This window comes from Triticum aestivum, chromosome 4A (assembly GCF_018294505.1).
Source record: "Triticum aestivum cultivar Chinese Spring chromosome 4A, IWGSC CS RefSeq v2.1, whole genome shotgun sequence".
Lineage (NCBI taxonomy): Eukaryota > Viridiplantae > Streptophyta > Magnoliopsida > Poales > Poaceae > Triticum > Triticum aestivum.
The window spans coordinates 649,479,677-649,486,590 of record NC_057803.1 but is presented as its reverse complement, the minus strand read 5'-3'; the positions used below and the strand labels follow the sequence as shown (position 1 = coordinate 649,486,590).

Here is a 6,914-nt window from a genome sequence, read left to right as displayed (position 1 = left end):
TTTGGTACGTTGGGTGGCAAAATGATTTCAGACAGCTTGGACCTGACAGATACAGTGGTTTAAGGTGTTGGAGATGCCCTTAGTCGGTATCAACATTAGTGCATTCTGTGTGCGTCTATATTATTCCCTCTAATCCATATTATTTGTTTTAGATAAGTAATATGGATTGGAGGAAGTGGCTATTTGGACCAATCATATTTGTAAGTATGCATACTGTCTTTCTCCAAACAAAACAAAATGGTAATGTGGATACTGTTATTCTCTTTGCACTCTCCCCTTGGAAAAGAAAAGGCACACACACACACACACACACACACACACACACACACACACACACACACATCTTGATCGGGATCGTCCGTACGCCGGACACTCCTTAGCCGAACCGAACCCAATACTACCTATGTATATGTACCAACATCTAAAGTATCAAATCAAAGATTCATCACAAATATATGTTCGTATATGATATACTCCTATTTGATATTGTGGATATATATAATTTTCTCAATAAAGTTGATCAAAGTTTGTGAGGATGGATTTTCATGGATACCAATGTGCACTCTATTATGTGCATTCGTGGGGAGGGGGTGTAATCTTCAACAACACGGGCAAGGCGACGACCGTAGGTATATGTGCCAATCTCCTCAAAATATTGAGCTACTGATTCATTCTAGAAAGATCTACTTGACTAGGTCCTGCTGTTCTGCATGAGCTCAGGTAACTTAGATGCTACAGTCTGATGCGTGATTGGACCAATACGGTTTGCTTGTGTCTGCTAATTGGCCTTCTCATTATCTTGAACGTAGACTCATGGACTAGAGAGATTTTAGGCAAGGCTTTCCGGAAGTAGGGGATGGAAAACCTGATTAATGCAAAGGAGATCCCAGTTGCGTGCAGATAACTTTGATGTGTTGTTGCAACTAGCACACGAAGGAGTTCGTTGCTCTGAATTCCTTGTGCCCCTTTTGTCGGGATTTAAGCCTTGTACAGATTATAGGTTTGGATCCAATTTTTGAGCGTCTTCAGACCAGAGAAAGAAAGAGAGGGCAAGCAAGTCCACTGAGAATTCCTGGTGTCTCATATTCCCTACTGATCTTTAACAGCCTCCTTCTGTTCTCGTCTCACCTCGACTGTGCTACCGGATAATTTGCCTTTCTCGTCTCTAACATATTTGATAGCTACAGAAAAGTGTGGGTCACCTACCAGATCTTGATTCTACTCGATTGCTGATTGAGCATCAATATATATGCACCCAACAGAGCAATTAATCAACAATGGATATGCATGGTTGAATATCGTGGTGCCCATGTGACCAACTAGCAAGTGCATTGCATACTCAAGGCATAACTTGGAAAAGACTGAGACATGTTTGCCTCCGGTTTACAGGAAAAATAGACGTCCGGACAGGTCCACGGTCGGATTTGGTACTGCACTAGATGGAAAAATGATTTCGGACAGCTTTGACCCGACAGACGCGGGTGGTTTAAGATGTTGGAGATGCCCTTAGTCGGTATCGACATGAGTGCATTCTGTGTGCATCTATATTACTCCTTTCCATCCATATTAATTGTCTGATACTTGTATGTATATAAATGTCACAAATCTAAGATAAGTAGTATGGATGTGACAAATCTAAGACAAGTAATATGGTTATGGGAAAAGACAAGTAATATGGATGGGAGGAAGTATGTATTAGTAGGAATACTAGAACATGGCCGCGAGAAAAATTGATATGGTATCGGTGGCGAAAGCAACATGAAAGACAATAAGTGAATCAGCGGTGTAGGTGGAGCGACGCGCGATGCGGCTACCAGCGAAGGGCCACGACGGTCGATACGTACGAGGCCACGGGGCCAGGGTGGAGGCCGGATGATGGCATGCACCACGGCACGGGCGAGCTCAACCTGGCGAGGCGCTAGCTGATTTTTTTTTTCATAGTAATACATGTCTCGTTCATCTACATTACTATTAAACAAGAGAACATGATGAGAGCGGACGAAAACTCTGCCCGTATAAACGCAAGCCCGCACGAGTCTACAGGTAAATCTACAGGTAACCCCACGTCCCTTCCTCAAAAAAAAAAGTAACAACCCACGTCCAATTTACAAGGGGAGTGATATACGGGAACAAATAAGCTAACTTAGCGGGAATCAAGCCAGGCCCGGCATCCAGATTACATGCCTCGTCGCTGCCATGCGCAGCCGCCGAGGCACACGACGACGGCCGCGACGACGAGCTCGCCGAGGCACACGACGAAGGCCGCGACGATGAGCTCGCCGAGGCACTGGACGACGGCCACGACAACACGCTGTTCCCCAACACAGGTGCAGCCGCACAAGCGCACTGCCACGGCCGCAACAAGGAGCTCCTCGCCGACATAGGTGCATATTCTTCTCTGATCTGAAATTTAAAAGGCTTTTACACACCGCTGTCGCCAAGACTTTATTCTACACTACTATTAAACAAAAAAACATGATGAAAGCGGACGAAAACTCTGCCCGTACAAACGCAAGCCCGCACGAGTCTACAGGTAAATCTACAGGTAACCCCACGTCCCTTCCTAAAAAAAAAGTAACAACCCACGAACAATTTACACGGGGAGTGATATACGGAAACAAATAAGCTAACTTAGCGGGAATCAAGCCAGGCCCGGCGTCCAGATTACATGCCTCGTCGCTGCCCTGCGCAGCCGCCGAGGCACACGACGACGGCCGCGACGACGAGCTCGCCGAGGCACACGACGAAGGCCGCGACGACGAGCTCGCCGAGGCACTGGACGACGGCCACGACAACGCGCTGTTCCCCAACACAGGTGCAGCCGCACAAGCGCACTGCCACGGCCGCAACGAGGAGCTCCTCGCCGACATAGGTGCATATTCTTCTCTGATCTGAAATTCAAAAGGCTTTTACACACCGCTGCCACCAAGGCTTCATTAGGCTAGAAGACGCCTCCGCCCAGACTGTACTGCGCCATCACCACACACTACTCACCCGACGACGTCAGCGCGGGCGAACTGCTCCGCAAATGCATGCTCCTTTGTCAACCTGTTCATGTGATCCATCAATTGTTTTGATGGAATGAAATTATGGAAAACAAGGAAAATGTAGGAACTGGTGACTTATGGCATGACCATATGCTAACATGATCCTTGTTGTCCGTACCTGACCTAAACCTGACGTCCTTCCATGAATCCTTGTCAAATGAGCATTGTACTGATTCACCTACAATGCCTGATCAAGCTGCATATGGATCGTTCAATTCTCAGTTCCAAAGGGGCAGAAACTGTTGTGCATACAGTTGCGATGTACTCCCTACGTCCCAACATATAAGGTCGATTTTCAAGCTAACAAAACATAGGGGCTGAATGTGTACGGCGTGATAATAATATATGCTTTGATTTTCAGGAAAACATCGACAAAGGAGCGAAGGACGAGCATACACAAAATATGCAGATTGAATGCATGATAACCAAAGATGAGGATATGAACACCGAGTCAACAAAGGCAATAGAAGAACAAAGCATCATGGAAGATACAGAAAATATGCAGATTGATGAGGTGATATCCTAACACAAGCATACAAACCCCAAACCGACAAAGGCGGTTTTTTATTTCACATGCCATTATTATTATTCTTATTCAGGGGGGACAAAACAATATGTAATCTATAGTATAATAATATCATACCAACGTTTGTTTACTCATCTTCATAATATTTGCTCTTCTATAAGTACTGGAGAATATTATTTTATTGTGAGTTTCAGTTACTAAGCGATGAAGAACCAGTAAGTACCGGGTAATATTATATTATGTGCGTTTCAGGTACGAAGCGAGGTAGAATCAAATGGAATAGACGACGACGATGAAGTACAGAAAAAAAAAGAGCACACAGGCCACAGATTGCGAAGTGGCAAATGTATGCTTCCGTTTCAAGTATTCCAAATAATTCTGATTCTCATTATATTATAATACTACATAGGGATTATTCTTTGTAATGAGCTCTCAGGGATTAACCGTCAAGGAAACTAGTGAAGAAATGCAGCCATCTCAAGACAATGAATTAGCACAAACTTTCGACACCGAAGGGGCAGAAACTGTAGGGGACAAGTTTGCAGAATTAAATGGAATAGCCAACAAAGATGAAGTGGAGAAAAATAAGAGCACGCGGTCCACAGATTCCGAGGTGACAAAGACATATTTTCTTTTCCAACTATATGTCCCAAATAGTTCTAATACTAATTATATTAAACCCGGCATACCGATTGTTCTTTGTAATCTTGCTCTCAGGAATTATCCTTGAACGAAACAAGTGAACAAATGAGTCAGCTCAGGATGATGAATTAGCACAAACATTTGGCACCGAAGGGGCAGACACTATAGGGGACACAATGAGAGAATCAAATGGAACAGCTGACAAAGAAGTGGAGAAAAAACAGAGCATGCAGTCCAGTGATTCCGAAGACTCGAAGTGACAGAGGCATCTTTTCTTTTCCAACTATGTCCCAAATAGGTCTAATTATAAGTATATTATATCCTGCATACCCATTATTCTTTGCAATGTTGCTTCCAGGAATTAACCTTCAATGAAACAAGTGAACAAATGGATGCAGCTGAGGACAGATAATTAGAACTAACGTCTGGCATGGAAGGGGCACATACAGGGAAGCCTATCCGACTGCATAACAAACCTAAGAAGGCACAAGACTACGTGGTGGCTCCAGAAGGCACGGACAAACCCTTCTATGCCCTACTTTTGCTACATTTATTTTCTTTGTCATTAATAAATGTTGTCACTTACATCATGATAGATTACGCCTGCACTGGCGATGATTGGTCCGTGATTGAAAATATCATGTCTGAACCAAACGACAAAAGAAATTTAATGAGCATCGACGACTCACATCTCCAAAGAGAACAATTAAAACGTCTATTACTCCCCGAAGAATTTCTTGGCGACGAAGTAAGTATATGTAGCTTTCAGACAAGACGATGTTATTTTAACATTAGTTTCTATTCTCTCCTATGACCAAGGTGTGCACTTGATATTGCAGATCATAGACGCATACATACATTGCATAAGGGCTAAAGAGCATCTACAGATGAGGTCAGGTGGAAGTGTATTCTTAGCGAGTGCATGCATCTCTAAGATTATAAAGGAATTTAGCTCTATACGGGATGACGCACCAAGATGGGTATTAAACAGAGCTACAACTTATTTGGAACATGATATGGTGAGTGTCAGTTCCATACAAATGTTTGTATAGATGGGACCTAAACTAACAAAAACACTATTTTCATATATTAGTTCCAGTTAACATTGAACACTTTCATTGGTACCTAGCAGTTATAAATACCAGGCAGCGATGCATCCAGGTGCTCGACTCGCTAGACCCACGAATGAGCCGCAAAGACCTCACCGCTATGGTTAGTCATTAGTCCCACTACACCATCTTTTGATAAGACGATTTATGTTATTGTTCAGTTGTGATGCTAATACTTTGTCATTTATTCATTCAACAGCTCAAAGGACTGAAAAATATATTGGAATATGCATCGCTTCAAATGGAACTAAAAATCGATAAGTGGAAATACTTAAACATCTCAGCATGGCCAAGGGAAGAGTATATTAAGAGCACACTGCAAAGAGATGGGTATACCTTCTAACTCAAAGGCTCAAAGTAATCGACATTATGTGTCTTTTGTATTCCCCCATTAGTTGCATCACAAAAGAAGTTTCTGCAAAATAAGAATAAGGTATGATATGTCAAAGTATATGAGCTAAAAGTATACAGATATGCACCGATTTGACGGGGACCAGCAGGTGGCGTGGTCAGAGAGACTGACCTGGATCCGGACAAGCGAGGAGAAGCATAGGGAGGGTCCCGAGCAGCAGCACAACACGCAGAGGTCATCGTGGTGATCCTAATAAGATGGAGGTCGCCAGCAGCAACTGCTGCTGGTCCTGACCGAAACGAATAGGGAAATCAATATAGGGCCGGAGAGCAGAGCATCCGGATCGAGGGGAGAATAAGAGTTGGAACCGGACCTTCATGGCGTCGCGGCGAGTGCATCAGCGAGTGAAGGCCCCGGCATCGCTGGCGAACATGCCAAGCTCGAGTGCCCCGCCGTCGAGAGGAGGAGGGAGGGCCCCGGCGTCACCGGATAGGAAGAAGGGGCGGGCAGAGGAGGGGCATGTGCGTCCGCCGGCGGTGCTGATGAAGGGGAGGGGCGGGGCAGAGCATGGGCCTGCCCATCCGCCGGTGCTGCTGACGAAGGGGAGGGGCGGGGCAGAGCAGGGACCTGCCCGTCCGCCGGCGGTGCTGGCGAAGGGGAGGGGCGGGGCAGAGCAGGGGCTTGCCCGTCCGCCGGCGGTGCTGACGAAGGGGAGGGGCGGGACAGAGCAAGGACCACCCGTCCACCGGCGTTGCTGACGAAGTGTAGTAGCGGGAGCTCTCTGGTGGTGGATTAGGAGGAGGGAGCTCCGGCTGTGGATGGGAAAAGTGGTGTAGATTAGGAGGGAGTGAGGAAAGAATGGGGAAGAGAGGAGTGTGAGGGCGGTGGAAGGTTGACTGAATTTTTTTTTAATCTCTATACTACGACGTACAGGTATTATTCCCTGTTATTCTTCGGTAGTAATACTAAGGCAATCATCCCGTGAGTGATTGTAAGTCCATGCGTCATTTTTTGTAAGTGAGTGCGGCATTGCCAAACAAAATAAAACATATCTTCTAGAAAAACATTGTACTGTATTTGGAAGGGCATGTCCGGTTCACATGCTGCGTGGGTGAGATTTTTGTTTTCATCACGGCTTGTTACACTCATGACCATTCGATGATTTTAAAAAATATTATGAATTCCTATAAAAGAAATACAAATTTATTGAGTATATTTAAGTTTTGTAATCATGCAGA

The 6,914-nt window shown here is 45.0% G+C and overlaps 1 long non-coding RNA gene across 1 annotated transcript; it reads right to left on the bottom strand.

The window, feature by feature from the left end:
* Positions 1-2,088: 2,088 nt before the first annotated feature.
* On the bottom strand, positions 2,089-6,534 carry LOC123087866 (uncharacterized). Its single transcript, XR_006441549.1, has 5 exons — positions 6,050-6,534; positions 5,848-5,965; positions 5,661-5,739; positions 3,166-3,243; positions 2,089-3,048 (listed from the first exon to the last, which is right to left on the bottom strand). It is a non-coding gene; the product is annotated as an uncharacterized lncRNA (long non-coding RNA).
* Positions 6,535-6,914: the final 380 nt, after the last annotated feature.